General features: G+C 39.0%; 1 protein-coding gene across 5 annotated transcripts in view; it reads right to left on the bottom strand.

The window, feature by feature from the left end:
- plekha5 (pleckstrin homology domain containing, family A member 5) overlaps window positions 1-16111 on the bottom strand; it is a 105172-nt gene that overhangs the window by 48839 nt on the left and 40222 nt on the right. Inside the window, exon 1 of one of the 5 annotated variants that reach the window (XM_055155672.1) lies at window positions 7973-8227. The exons of the other annotated variants lie outside the window; for them this stretch is intronic. The gene's annotated coding sequence lies outside the window, so the exon portion shown is untranslated. Of the gene's footprint in view, window positions 1-7972; window positions 8228-16111 lie in introns of those variants that run through there. 5 annotated transcript variants of the gene reach the window in all.

The following is a 16111-nucleotide window of genomic DNA, read 5'->3' as shown; positions in this document are numbered from 1 at the left end:
ATTCAAGGAGACATGCAGACAGAGGCTAGCCTTAAGTCAACTCAGCAGGCTGCATCTTTATTGACAAGACGTGCAAAAGGGGAAAAGTTTTGTGCGTTTATTGTTATGAAGCTAATGCTATTGAAGTCTATTGTTGACAATGACTAATAACGGCAAATATGACATTGTTTTGAATGAGTTGACAGCTTGTATCCGCAATGATCAGAACCAGTATGAAGTAATAATTGGCAGGAAGTTTGTTGTTTTCCACCATGCATTAGATTAGCCGTTAGAATCTTTCTGATGGTGACACTACATTGAGAGAGGATAGTTACAAAATGATCTGGTTTCCCATTAAATTGTAGCTACTGTACTTCATTTTTGACCAGTAGTGTCTGATCTAAACATAGAGTTAGCCTCAAACTTCAAAAATGTTATGTTACTGACAAGCCATGCAGATGTATACTAACAAAAAAAAAAAAAAAAAACTACATTCATTCCATATAACTGTACAATAACTCACCCTTATGTAATAGACAAAATGACAGAACTTTCTGTCACGTCAATCACTATTTCATCTTTGGTTTGCGCTGTTTTCTCCTTACGACCTATTGTATATAGCTGAGAGATATTACTTTTTACTTGTATATGCATTCATATAATTATGCCTTCCTTGACTCCAGTCTCTTGTTATTTTGCTACTTATTCTGAATTTATTATTTCTATTTATATTTTGCATTAATTGTTATTATAATATATTGTGATGTGTGAGCCACTGTGTCCAAATAATTTCCCTTGTGGATCAATAAATTTCATCTAAGTTTAAGTCTTACCCCATCTTCTCACTGTTTTCAGACATCACATTTTGATTTTTATAATTTATTTTATGTTAAAGTGTATTAAGTTAGAATGTGTATTAAGTGTACAACTGCAACACAGTTGCATTTAATGGGGTCTAAATCTATTAGCACTCACATTAAACACCTCAGTTTTCTTTTCTTTTTTTTTCTTTAATAAGGTGAAATCACTTATAATTAACATACATTATGAGTGTGATTAAAATCTCTGTACAGGTAATAAGGCCGATACGTTCATATGTGGATACAGAGTCCTGCACCGACGGATACGGGCAAATAGTTGCTGAAACGGGTGAGTTTTAACGTTCTAGAATTTTAAGGGCAGGTCAAGACTAAACCAGGTCTACATCAGGACTAAACCAGGTCTAAACCAGGTCTAAACCAGCACTAAACCAGGACTAATCTTGGAGAGAGAGAGAGAAAGCGAACCCTGAGCCCCACGGAGCAGGGTGTCCGAAAAGAGCGACAGTTGCACGTACCTCCTCGTCTCCGAGCTCTGCACCAGTCCTTTAACCCGCGGTCACTCGGGTCTACACGGAAGGACCTCCGAGCACATTCAGACAGTGAATCCTGGTTCTGGTTTAGTCCTGGTTTAGGCCCGGTTTAGTCCTGTCTTAGTCCTGAGTCCTTGCAGAATTGGTGTCTGACATCGTAAATTAGGTTATATTTCTCCACTTCGAGGATTAACTTTTCGTCGTCCATCATTAACCTTTCCTTGGATGCAGTGCGCATTGTTTACGTCGCTGTCTTGACTTTGGTTAAGTTATTTTGAAAGGGCATCGGAAGTTTATTTTGACACCGCGTGTTTATTTCCTGTCTTTCTCCTGCTAAAAACCTTGGAGACGCGCCGTTGACGCTGCAAAATTAGAAGTCCAACCTATCTCGAGCAGAGTGTCAGCGTCAGACGCTCGTTGGACACTGGTATGACACTGTCGGTGTACATTGTCAGACCAGTTAAAATGGAGTTCTAAAGCTGTGCGTCTGCTGCTCGTGTGTTGTGCTGCTGTGCTTACGCGCCGTTGCGCTTTGGTGTGAACTGGGAGTCTAAAATGTGTCAAGGAAGAAGCCGATAAGCTGCTGGTAAATACATTTATCACATTATAGGAAACTTTTGAATGAACTTTTGAATGTTTAGTAATCATCATTGGTTTTGCAATACATTAACTTAAAATTGAGATATGATGACACAATCCTGGTCACATGTCTCATCTTGTTGACCTCTTCAGATTCTTGAATGTGAACCTATTAGGCCAAACTTCCAAAGCTGTAACCCCCTTCTAAATTTAACAGGGGGGCACTTGTAAGTTTGAACAGATGTTCAGAGGGACACGTGTGCCCTGTCACTGTAGGAAAATAAAAAGATGGACGACCACTGTGACTGACAGGGAGGACATCAAAGTGTCGCCGTGGAAACTGAATATGGACGGGACCATTAGAAGAGCTCCGAAACATTCCAAGCGCAATCATGTGACTTGCGGGACAGTCCGTTCTTAGCATCATCCCGTGGTAAACATGGCAGTTATGTAGTAAGTAAAGTAACATAGGCGTGGTCCGCAGTCAGAAAAAGCCCATGGACCACAGTGGAAAGAGAATCCTCACCATCAGCAGTGTCTTTTTAAAACTTGGTCTGGAAATTCAAATGGGATGAAGTATGTGTAAAAAGATGAGTGCGAGCTGATACAACTGGCTGACAGTCCACATAGGGAACATATTGACAGACAATATTGACAAAACAATGTGCACACTTCTGGTTGGACTATACACTCAATATCTTCTTATGGACACAAATCAATTATTTCATTTGCTTCTCTGGAAAGCACTTTTTAATATATTTTACAACAGAAGATACGTTGTTTTCCAAGTTACACTGCTGACACATTCCGCCATTTCCCACTGAAACTTGGATTTGGAGGACAGCACCACATAACAGAAATATTGTAAAAAATTTAATTAAATGTGTGAAACTGAAAAAGTACTAAAGCAGCATCATACTCAAAAATCTAAGGTGAAAATTGTTGAAGAAAAAACAACTTTGCACAACACAAAAATGCAGCAATCCTTTTTCCATCTTTGCCCTAACTATTTAACACTTGATTCTGGATTTTAATGAAGTTGTATTGGAACTATAGTAACTTTATTTTTGAATACTGTGAATTTGTAAAACCTCCATTTTTCCTTATTTGACCCAATGGATGAATGAGGTTTCTTATGAATCATGTAACATTTTAGAACAGCACATTTAATGGTCTATAAAGCTACAATAAAAACTTATGCCACACAAAATTTTCTTAATTTAAATCATCATTATTGGAAGTAAGTCTTCCAAATGTAGCATGGACCAAGCCTTGAATGCACCAAGGTCTGTGGTCTGTGGTCAGTCCCAGCAGCCGTCAAAGCCTGTAAAGCATATGGTAACATTTTGACTAGAGCGGGGACTGTAATATTGTGCAATCCTTCTTAGTGTTCTTAGGAAGATCTTTGTGTTTGCACTGAGGAGTGGCTGTTTTGATCACCTCTTCACCTCCCAAAGGAAAAGATAAGAGTAACTAGTGACCACCCCGCTGCGCTTATAGGGGGCCAGTCCTCGTTATGTTGGCTGGTTTCTGGACTCTCTTAGCTGAAATAATTAAGAGAGCGCCACCACAGTAATAAAGAGCTTAGAGTGTGTGGGGTCAATGCTCACGAGGCTTTAGTGTTTTATTGTCCAGGGTGGGAGTTTGACCCCGCCCCCCCAGCCCCGACTACAGTTTAACCAAAAACAAGTGAGGACTTCCACAAGTGTTCCTCACGTTAGCCACGAATGAAGCGTGGAGAGGGGGAGCAAGTGTCCTGACAGGTCCTGCTACTGAAATATTTTAGAGGGATGCAAGCCAAAAACAGCATATTTTCTGAATTATTGGAATAGGAAATTGAGTGGACTTGAGTGTGGCTATAAGAGTTTGACTTTAGATTCTTGGTGGAATTCAGTATTCTCTGCTACCTGCAAACTATGCAAGAATGAAGTTTTTGTCATATTTGTAACCCTGCTGACAGGGAGCTGTCTCTTGGCTAGTCTGCATGGACATTTATGAGAGAACAGAACTGAACTGTCTCAATGATTTGATCTATCACCATCCCATATATGTTGCAGTACAAAATGATAGCCTTCCTCTGATTGCTGAAGATTGCAGTATAATTTGTGGCATACAAGTGGAGGGCTGAGAATTATCTGCTCCGAGGCAGACGTCACGAAACACATTCCATGTCGAGCCCCTTTAAGCCCCTCTTTATGTTACCTATCTGTCTGAGACCCTTGACTCTTGAGGTCAAATGGTCTTCAGCATGTCCCTGTGGCTAAGTATATGACACCTACATGCACGTAATATTTACGGTGAAAAGGAACATGTTTTTTGTTGGTTATTTTTTTTCTAAAGAAATTCAAGAGGGGCATGTGAAAGGAGCGGTTTCGTGTCTGTATCAGGAAGGCAAAATCAACAACATTCTCATTTTTTTTAGGGCCGATATTCAGACATTATATCATTCCAATATAAATGTGGTAAAACATGTCTTCAAATGTATCAGTTGAGGTTAAAAATCTGATTAAAGTGAAGGTCAGAAATCATTTAATATATTTTTATCATAGTATTATAACCTTATTTAAGTTTACAACATCTTTTTAGCAGCCTTTTTTTTTAAATTATAAACAATATGCTTAATATTTTATCAGCCTCAGCCATAAGAGCACCAATTCCAATCCATGTACAAGCACATCGTGAACTTTAAACCCATTTTGTACATTTCGTTTAAAACATCTTGTTAACAACCTTACAAACACCATTTTCTTCTATCTAAATCTTACCTCACCACTGCTATACCTGCATAGCACATCAAGGTCCTCTAACCAAATGTAAGTACGCTCCAATTATCCTGGCTTTTCTTGATGATTAATTCTCTTGTCAGTGCTCATAAATCTAATCCTATTACACAAGAAGGGACCTGGCTGAGGGAAGAAAAGAGCATTGAGGGCAGCTTGATAGGGCCACATTATCAGGTGAGGCCCAGTGACCGGTCCAACGCTGGTGTATGCCCTGTACAGCGGTGAAGGGACGGACAGTTGTTGGGGGTAGTGAATAGCCCTGTGCACAAAGGCTGAGCTGAATAAGCAGAATGGGCTGTGGTGTGTACGGGAGTCTAAGGGGGTATGTGAGGGGCAGCGGTAGCAGGGACAAAAAAAAGACAAAAAGCTGGGGGGGGCTGGTCCCACATGAAAAGCAGTGCAGCAGTCTGAAGTTAAGCCATGTGCTGTCAGAAAGTAGACACTCATTAATACAGTGCGCAAAGGTGGGGGGTAATTACTGCTATGTATTTGGTTAGGACTAACTTTTTGAATAGTTTGTACTTTTAAGAGTAGTTTCATTGGATTATACTTGTTTTTACTCCTACTTGTTTTATTATTGCAATACTTGTGAAACTATTTTGTGTTTCCTCTTCCCAAGTCTACAAAATTATATGTTGCAGTGTTTTGTTTTGTTTCTTTTTAAGACAGAGATATATATACTTTTTTTTAAAAAACTTTATTTACTTTATATATTGATCCTGAGGGAAATTCAAGTTTTGCAGCAGCAATATTTAGATTGAAACTGGTCTGCAGTGAAATATGTAATTTTTTAATTTCCACAATAAATCTCACACATAAATCAAACTAAAGTATTTTTCATTAATTTGTTATCTTACTTGATTAATTTAAGCAACTACTACTTACCTATCTTGAGTAATACTTGAGTGCAACTTTCTGGCAGCACCGAAATGGTAAACAATCAAAATATTGAGTTAAATCTACAGCAAAAAAGTTTAAAGTCTTGTGTAGTCATGGATCTCTGCATGGCTTTGACTTTCACTTTTACTTAAGTGTGAAAAGGCAGCTGCTCTTTCAGGCCACAAATCAGATTTTTCGCAAACAATTCAATTAGCAGCCTCCTCTCAGCAGCTGCGACATGGTGCAAACTGTGTCAAGGTGACACGCTGACTGATTTAGGAACCGTCTCCGAGCCTTGGGCAAGAACAAACTAGAAAACAAACATATTTTTAGAGTGTCATAGTGAATTAATTACTAATAAGTTGCAAAAACATGAACTTTTGACCAAATGAACATAAACTTTTCACCAGAATCTTGTCATGCAGATCGCATGATTAGTTCCTTCATCTTCTATTTCTGATTTAGTTCCTGTCATCATTTTAGTCACTTTCTGCATTTCTCAAGCTTCCCCTTTGTGGCTTTTCATTTCAGTTTCATTCAGGCATATGATGAAGGGATGACTGGAAATTCTACAGAGATATGTAGGTTTACAGACAAGTGCGACCAGTGCTGAAAATAGCCCATGTCTAATCAGGGCCAGCTCCTTAAAGACATACTAGTAGGTAAAACACAGCCTCCCGGAAATACATCTAGAAGTGTCATCTCTCTGCTTGACTCATATCTTACATGAATCTAATAAATGTTTGAGTTTTCTGTATTAGTATGCTTACACCAGCTTGTCTCCATGGAGATGTTATTGCTTTGCCTAGATGGTTCTACAGTATGGCGATCAATATCCAGGGAGACACAGGCCAAGTTATGCTTAAAATTTGTGGAGAAAAAAAAACATATTTTCTCATAATTAAAACCAAACTGTAATGTTGTAATCAATATTCCATACTGTGGAACATTCCCAGACAGAGAAATAACATCTCCAGACAAGAATGTGGCGAACCCTCCACCTGGAAAGTTGCATAATGCACCTTTTAAATAGATTTGAAAGTTCTATAACTACTTTATATCACACAAACTACTACTGTTACAGCCATTACGTCAACTTTTCTTCTTGATACAATAAACACTATAATTACTTACATTGACTATAAACACGTACTTTGCTTTGGTCTGTTTACAATAAGCTGGGAGCCAACTAGCTGCCCACAGCAGACCAAATGAAACTTTTCTATTCCTGCTATTGCTATTTTCAGTATATTATCAGACCTATAGTTAAAGTGCAGTGCAGATAAGACAGATCATGTAGCGTTCAAATGTATGTAGGCACTTTGTACGAGTCTAAAGATCACGTTAACTGCAGTCACTGCCACACTATACAAACATTTTGCAAAACCACCAACCAATAGTTCTAAAATTATGATATAAGACACTCCATTTTGGTTAGTAGCCTATAACTTTGCCCACCCACGCCGGATTTGGACCACATCCTTATTGAAAACATAAAATCTCTTCCCCGCACACACACTGCAGGTACAGTCTTATGGTGTGTTTAAATAATTCACGCCTTAAGACACATCCTTCGAGGTCATTAAAAAACTAGTCAGGCCACTTCCTGTGCTTCTAGGAATTCAAATACATCCAAAGAAAGACTAAACAAAATCCCACATGTTACGAAGCTCACTTATATCTCTATAGTAAAATACTATATAATCTGGCATTGGAGAAAACAGGAGCTCAGGCCAGCGCACAGTAATTATGGCTTAAATGAATGTGATTTAGCCATATGTCTCTTCCAGCACTACAGTCCAGTTAGATTTAGGAAAAGTGTCGTTTGGAGAAACTTGGGAGAGCTTTTAAGTACTATCTAAATCCTGCTTAGGTGTAGTTATAAACCCATGATTGGGGGAAATGTTCTGATAAAAGCAAAACATTGTATTCAAATCAGCTTTTCAATAAGAAGAATACAGAATGTTATCTCCAGATCTTAATCCTCTAATTAAATAAAATGTCAGTAGCCTTTGACTATTTAAAAATCAGACTTAGCTTTAATAACAAAAACTGAATTACAAAACATTACATACGTCATAGCAAGAGCATTGGTAAGACATGGTGAGAGCAAGAAGTAACCACAGGATTCTCCAGCCTAAGTGAGATTTATAACTCAGGTCTACCTGATGGCATATGTTTACCGCATTTACTGTACGTGATGGACACCGCGCTGTCTGAGCCTCGCTTAATGAAAGCTGCAAACACACTGTCTGCTCCTCATAAACGTAAGTAGCTTGCTCTGGCATTAACCACCACCGTTAAAGCCCTTTACACACCCACACCCCTAATGCATCCCAGTTATCAACGTGTGAAGCCACTTGAGCACCGCATAAGATCAATGCGTAAAAGCGCTACTTACATTCAAAACCGCGAAGAAACGATCCTGCTTCCAAGGCCAGAAAAACGATCGAAACAAATAATGTGTTTATCCAAAAGTGTAGCGTCAAAGCCAAGACTAGCAAAGACTTTTTCGCCACTTTTTCCAGTGGCGTGGGGATGCCCTGCTGCCTAGTGCTGCTGCTGTGTTCAGGACAGGAGCTCCTCGCGGTGACTGCTGCGCGGCGCGCGCCACACCGACTACGGGCTGAAACCCGAGCGCGGTGACGTCACGGCCCGAGCGGAGACAGCACGCGGAGCCAGAGGCGATTTATGAGTGACTCGGAGCGAAATCACAAAGCAAACAGACAGACAGACAGCATGGACCAGCTATAAGGAAACGGCTGATAGCCCGAAGCGATCATTTCAGCGACGCATAGGCACACACATAGTAAGTGTGGTCCCGTCCAACTCTCCGCATTCTGGGAAACTATAAATACGAGTCATACATGAGTTAAAGCGCCTACAGCGCACAAGTAGTCTGTCACATCTTATCCTGTGGAGCATTTGAGGATAAGAATCTAAAATATAAATATATGCCAAGAGAATTCAGACAACTCTTGTACAATCATCAAGAAATGATAAGGTCTAAACACACCATCATAAAATCTTCATTTAGGACATTTCAAACTCTCTGGAGGTGGCACAACACCTTAACAATGCCATTAAAAAGTTCTAACTGGATGAAGTAAGAGTCAGGTTTGTGTAGATGAAAACATCACAAAAAACAAACTTTTTTTTGGCTAAAAAGTTATGCGGTGGGGCTTTAAAGCAGGCACTTGAAGGATTTCTGTTTGTCAATATAGTTATTAGAGCTTTGAAAAAGATTATCAGTCAGTAGTTTGAATGTTAAGCTTCACATTGCTGCACCCATCGCTGCCTGAACCCATTCTTGAGCATGTCCGGACAGAAACCATGAGTGCACCAGGCCCTTTGAAGAAGACTCACTGTGGAGGTATTTGTTATTACAGGTTAACTCCAAGGTGAGTGTTGACTTGCACAACTTTCTTTGTCTTCACCTCCAGGAAGAGTAATGGCATACGATATCTTAGTTCAGTTTGTATGTGTGTCCATCTCTGTTACATAGAGCTAGCAAAAGATATCTGATTTGGTCTTTTGAAAGGAGCAAAGTGGGACAGAGCACTGAATAGCAAGTAGCAGCAGCAGGGAGCTAGCGGCTATTGTAGACATGAAAGCTAGCACAATGACCTGAGCCTGAAAACGCCTAGGAGCCAAAATAGCATCTATAGTCATCAAAGTTAGAGGAAGACATAGGGACAGTCAATATAGCTCTTCAGTGAGTTTTAACCCTTTCTTCTTCGCTGTACTCTACAAACTTAGAACACACATGCATTTTTTATACAGAACAAGACAGGAAAATACTCCAAGTAACAGTAAAAGTAATATGTAAGCACACAGCTACATTAATAATGCATAGTGTATCCATTACACAAAAGAAGGGGCTGCACCAAAAGTCTTTCCACAAAACCTCCAGAGAGCCAAGCCAAGGGTTAAGCTCCAAGAAACATCTGCCACCTGAGGTATACAATGGACAAAACAACAGTATCATACAGTTAAGGCACACAAATAAATATCGTTTTGATGAAATGTTTTTTTTTTTCTTAGACATTTTTCATAAGAGCAAAGAACAAATTAAATTTGTAACTAGCTTAAGAATTCTGTACATTTTTAGTTTTTATCCACAGTTGTTTTCAGACTTCTTAAAATAGTGCGAATTTTAGAGCATAAACCCTGAACTACCAGATATTTGAGTCAAAATTCTGGTCTGAATACTGCATCTTTACCATTGCTAACAGCGAACAATGCCTTGTCTGAGGTATATGCACTTTTCTGGTGGACCAATTGCTTGTCACCATGGAGATGTGTTTCCTGCCTAGAATGTTCCACAGTATGGCATTCATGTTATCTATCTTCCATTTATTCAATTCCAGGTCATCAGTAACTTTGCCTGATGTTGTCTTCTGCTTGTCTCCGTGGAGCTGGATATGTTTAATGCCATACTGAGAAACATTCCAGGCAAAATAAGAACATCTGTCAATCAGAAAAGTTTCATAGAGCAATGTTATTACTTTGACATGCATAATTTGGCTAAACTCTATTATAGAATTTTAAGATGTGAAGTGAGTGACCTGACCATCTGCAGGAATGAGGATTGGCTCAAAGTAGGCGGTTTATCCATCTGTCTGAATAGGAGGACATATTTTATTCAGGGATCAATGTTTCCTGTCACTCCCCAATCAAACAGCAGCTCTCTGCACTCTGCTCTACCTCATTCATATTCAAGACATGGGCGAGGCGGATTACAAACAGGCTTGCCAAATTTTATCATGACACGGCGATAATAGTATTTTTAATCAGTATCAAACTTTCTACAGGCTTGTTCAGTCCATGTGAGTGCATCCACCAGATAATTAAAAAGTCTAAGTCACCTTCACAGCGCGTGGGCTTGTGTGAATTACCTATATACCTCATCACTGGGCTAAATACACTCCAGTCATTTACATGCCTATTTTCATTTAGATTAGACTTAAATTTAACCAACTAGAGATGGTTAATTCTCCCATCTCTCAAATAAGAAGTACCACAATGACCAAGGCCAAACTTTGTATAATGTAACCCAAAACTAGCAGTTTATAGGCATACACGAAATGGTCTTCATGACAGACTTAGAATTGCACAGTGGTTAAATTCAGATTGGCTGATGTTATCACCGCAAAGTGGCTTGGCTCCACAACTCCTGTCTGGCTCAAACACTGTAAAATAACAATGGCTAGGTTAAGATGTGTTTAAAGGAATTATATTGTGCATTTTTTCAGGGTTAAACTACTTTGTACACCTTATTGCATTCTTGGTATTTCCTTTAGTTCAGCTTAGAATAATGCACGTGTAGAGACTACTGAGAATACACCAGTCTAAATCAATCAATGACAAAAGCCTGACCAGATGGTGATAAGCCTGCATCTGCTGGCATATTGAAATCCAAAAGTATTCCCTGTCTAAAATAAAAACAAAACCTGCTAATTCTACACGTCCTTTGCTGATTTGCAGGGGCAAGTTGCGCACTGAAACGGTCAGAACAAGTTTGGTGTAGATCGATGGAATTTAATGGAGAATTACTTACGTGATGAGGAAGGAATTTTGAGCTCTAAAGAGTGAGACTAAGTAAACATGCAGGATTACTGAAACGTGTGAATAAAGCAAACCTCAACTCAATTTTAATGTGTGAACAATATTACAGCAAATTACTACAAATTGGTAAAAGACTGAAACGATGCATAATATAGACCTCTTAATGCCTATGTTTACAGTATTGTGGTAGAATTATCAAATAGCTCGAGAGTTGTAACGAGAGGTGGGAGACTCTGGCTGTCTAACAACCATCAGTCCCAGACCAAGAGACATTAACATTTAACACATTGTGATAGTACTGCCCATATAAGTCTGCCCTTTTTTCCATTGTAGGGAGTCTTATAAGCTCTGATGACCAGAAAACAAGAATTAAGCTAGACAAAAGACAGTAAGAGAAGCAAATGTCCTGCTTTAGTGTAACTAAAATAAAGTTATGAAGCTTGGACAATTCAACTTCTGCTGGCTAAAGATAATATAGCAAGGCCTTATACTGAATTTAATAGACCAACAAAAAGTTCTTATAGAGTCACAAGGCTGACAGAGACACACAAAGAGCACTCTTAAATTCATTCATAATAGGCACTTTAGAGTCCTCAATTTGCCCACAACATTTAGATAGTGAGCGAATGCAGGAGAGAATCCACAGTGACATAGGGATAACATACTGACACTATTGTAGTCAGCTGATGTGCTTCAAGAGACTCTAACCCACTCCTGGCTCAACTGCAAACCACTCTGGCCTCTTGCAATATTAAAACATATGCAGCATACAGTTTATTTTCTACATAGTGAAAATGTACCTGGAACAGTGTAGTGGGCGCTGCTTTTAAGTGATTTGTTTGTAACCTGCTTCACCTGTATTCACGCTCACGCTGGAAGAGGATTAAAAAAAACACAGAGCACTCTCGCAATTATCAATGAGCAACCAAGTGTTTCAGCTGCAGCGGCTCTCCAGGCTCCCTCCGGTTCTCAGCTGACAGATGCCAAGGCAAGGCTTTCAGACTCATTAGCTGCCCACACAGAGCCTGGAGAGGCAGGCCGAGGGAAAAGCGACTAAGTGTTCACATGTTTATCCACTCTCAGAGGAAGCAGGCTCTCCTCTACCTGCCCACCCGCTTTTGGCAAATGCTTTTTTCCTCTTCCACCTACACACCTCGGCAGGCTCCTTTGTCACCAACCACATGCGGTAATGCTCTGGACAGATGTAAGAGCAAAGATGAAGCCATTTTCTTTAAGCCTTACAGAGGAGCATGATATAGTACAAATTATAGCTGGAGATGAAATGTTCAAATTACCCGACATGAGAATTGTGCGGTCTTCTATTGATTTTATGTTCTATTTTTCTCTTGCTAATTGTAGTATTTTTTATGTTTTTTACTGATTGCTTATATACTTTTATGCTTTATTTTGTTCATTGTGTACAGGTCAGATCTGTGAAGTGATGATCCCGATTTGTAAGGTATATTTGAGCAACTGAAATGCCTGCAAGATATCGTACGTTGTGTTGCAATACCCAACATAAAAAGTAATAGTACAGTTTTTTGTTTTTTTTTCTTGTTGTTGTTTTTTTCCCGTTGCATGTGTCTTACAAAGGGTGTGTGTTAGCAAACGGATAGGCTACAACAAGCAGAAAGACTACAATTAGCAGCTTGTCTTTGGGGAGGCAGGAGTGGTTGGGCTCTGGATGAGTGTTTGCGGAGGGAGGGTGATGTGTGTGTGTGTGGGGGGGTAATTAGCTGTTTGTCGAGTGGAGCTGAAAGGCGGTAACTGATTCCTGACTGCAGTTGACATGCTTAAGATGGGTAACACCACTAAACAACAAAGACTATTCAGTGATTAAAAAAGTCACACAAAATATTGTTGAATGTGATGCTAATAAAGTTTTATTACGCTATAGCTTTGTTCCCCCCATCAAAAACATGCTTGAAGAGGTTGTAGATGTCATCCATGCATGTTTGAATAATTTTGTGATCTCTCCGGGGCCCTATTCGACCTCTCCTTGTGGTTAGCTGTAGATTCTGTGCAATTCTTAGCTCACAAGCCTATCTCATTCATGCTCCCTTAAAACAAGTCTTCATAAATATAAAACAAACATGATAAAAAACTGTATACAGCAAGTTGACAAACCTGATGTGTAGTAGCTCAATTAGTGGGCTGTACGTTGATTATGTTGTGATAGCACTGTGATGGGGGAGTAACTTTGCACAGAGCGCAAATTGAGGACTCAGAGTGAAGAGAAGCTTATAAAACATGTTAATAAGCTGTTTTGGTGAATATAGTGTTTTCACAACATTAAAAGGTAACGTGGTGATCTAAATAATGTTATGTGTTAGCAGTTAATCCCCCATAGAAGTACAGAGTTAAAATACTCCTCTTTGATTATGGATTCTGAAGGCCGACGTGATAATAGTATATTAAATTAAAAAGTGAATGCCATTTTATATGGGGTCAAAACGCTCAACGAAGCGCTAAAAACATAAATGTGTTTACACAGGCTAGCTAGAGAGCTAATTAGCAAAAGATCAAGGGAAACATAGCTACTTTTGCAGAGGCTAACAAAATGGACCAATCAATGAGGAAGTCAAAGTTACGGTCCCCACGGCTGCCAGGAAGTGGAGTAGAGCTGAATCCACTGAACAGCCCATAATTACATGCACGGGCTAGAGATCACTGTCACACTGGAAATCAATAATCAGCATTCAGCTTTTGTACAAGAGAGCATATTGTAATCTAAGAAACAGTGAGGACAATAAGGAATAATCTATGTAGCCACCATGACGATTTAAGCAAGTTTAACATGGGCTGGTTATGACCTATTTATTTAACTTCTTTAATAAAGTATAGTTATAGTATTACTAGTTTTTTGTTTTGTTCATTACTTGTGCAATACTAGTATTTTTATTATCTTGTAACTGCGCCTACATTTTGGAACAGGTTTTGGTTACTGAACCCCATCTCTATGTAACAAATGCAGACTTAAAAGCTTTGTGTCAGTCATGTCTCCACTTGTAAATTCTGCAATAAAAGGCTTCTAAGATTAGATGCTGACTCAGGCTAGATAAAAGTTTTGTTAGGCCACTATGGAATATTCTGACTAAGGGAATACATTGACAGTTGTAAATATGTTTATTACTTGTTTTCCTACATTATAAAGTTAGTACAATATGTCATTTTGTTGCTAAAGGGCCCATATAATGTTGTTTCCTCATCAAAGACATACCTGGAGTTGTGTTTTGTTTCATTCACATATATAAATCCTGCTATTTAGACTGAGTTCTTCACTTAAACAGAAAACACCATTCCACCTTGTGATGTCATGTGGTAATACAGGAAGTGTGTTTTTAAGTTCCAGACACCCAGAACCTACACTAGAAACATTTGGATAATTTCAGCTCTGGAATTGTCAATCTCTGCTAAACAAAAAGTAAAAGGTAGGTGTTTACTTGAAAACTACCGCTTCATGACATCAGAAGGTGGAATAGAGAATTTTAAACTTAGGAGATCTAGACAGATGTTACTCCAGGCATGTTTTTGAGGAGGTAACGGCATTATAACATGGCTTAAAACTCTCAAGAGTGAATTTCGTGTCATACAGGATCTTTACACATTTGACCACTCAGCCCACATCTGTACAGGAGTGGGTTGAAAATACAAAGTACTGCAGATTGATTGAATCTTGTGTTTCTTGAGAACAATGGCGACCGCGGTGAAGGATTTCACAGAGGGTCAAGAGAGAGGGGAGAGGTCGCCCTAGTGCTGCTCTACTGCCCCTGCTCTTTTGTGAGCCTTGGCAGCACCCACGGTCACAAATTCCAAAGTTAGCATATCAAGTCAAAACAGCAGTCATTAAGAAGCACTCTAGCTAGCATACAGGCCCTGCCCTCTTCACTGACTTTCATCTATCTTAAACTCCGTGCATCAGCGCTAAGTACAGTAGCCCCTTCTGAAGTTATCAAAGAGAATGTAGACAGATGCTTTTACTTCTAACATCACAGCTTGTCAGCATCGAAACTAACAAAAAGGCAATTTGGTTATGAATAATTTGAAAGGTATTATGTAGACGTAAACACAAGCTGCTAGACAAGTATGCAAATATGCTAACACTGTTCATCTGTTTGGTGCCCTCATCTGTCCAAAACAAGTCTGAAAAAAAAAAAAAAAAACATTGAAAAAAGAAACTCCAAAAGCATTAAATATTTTAAAATGTTTTGTAAAAGTATGTGCAGGCAATAGGTTCGAACAAACAAACCACTAGTGTTTAGAATACAGAAAATTATGCAACTTATGGCTAAAGCTAGTGCCACACAACTGACCTACAAAGCTGTCTGCAAACTCCTAAGTGTGTTGTCACAATATTAAAATTTCAAACTTGAGGAATAGACTCACTATCAATTCTGATACTAAAATGATCATAAAAACACTTTCTTTAGACAACAGAATGTAATTTCCAACATTAAATAATAGTACGTTCTTTTATATTACCATGCGGCCTTATGTTTGAGTAATCCCTCAGTCGTCCAGGTAGGTTTCATAGTGGTTCACGGGTGTATCCTGGTCTATGTGGTCTTCTACTTGTTCTGATACAGCTGAAGATCATTCTAAAGCTGTTCAAGAAAGGTTCATTTCTGTTCTGTGAATGCTTTTAGTATTGATAGCTGCTCAAATGAGTGTCTAGTTTTGATACTAGTTGTAGTATCACTAAGTATCTGATTTTCAATACTTTTGTCAAACCTAACCCCTACCACATATCTCTCACAATCAGCCAATCACGGCCATCACTGCCATACAACTTATTAGGGCTCAATAGATTCACTTTACTCTTTAGCTGAAATAGATACAGTATGTTGTGAAAACCAGCGACTTTCTGCATGTTCACATTTCTAACATGACCAAAGAACTGTTAAGATCTATGTTTGACTCTTTCTTCTCAATGTACACTCAGAGGAAGCATAAAAGAAGAACACAGCTCATT

This window comes from Boleophthalmus pectinirostris, unplaced genomic scaffold (assembly GCF_026225935.1).
Source record: "Boleophthalmus pectinirostris isolate CB_2022bp ecotype Guang Dong unplaced genomic scaffold, ASM2622593v1 HiC_scaffold_2, whole genome shotgun sequence".
NCBI lineage: Eukaryota > Metazoa > Chordata > Actinopteri > Gobiiformes > Gobiidae > Boleophthalmus > Boleophthalmus pectinirostris.
Note: the sequence above shows the minus strand (reverse complement) of the source record. Positions and strands in the feature narration are given on the sequence as shown.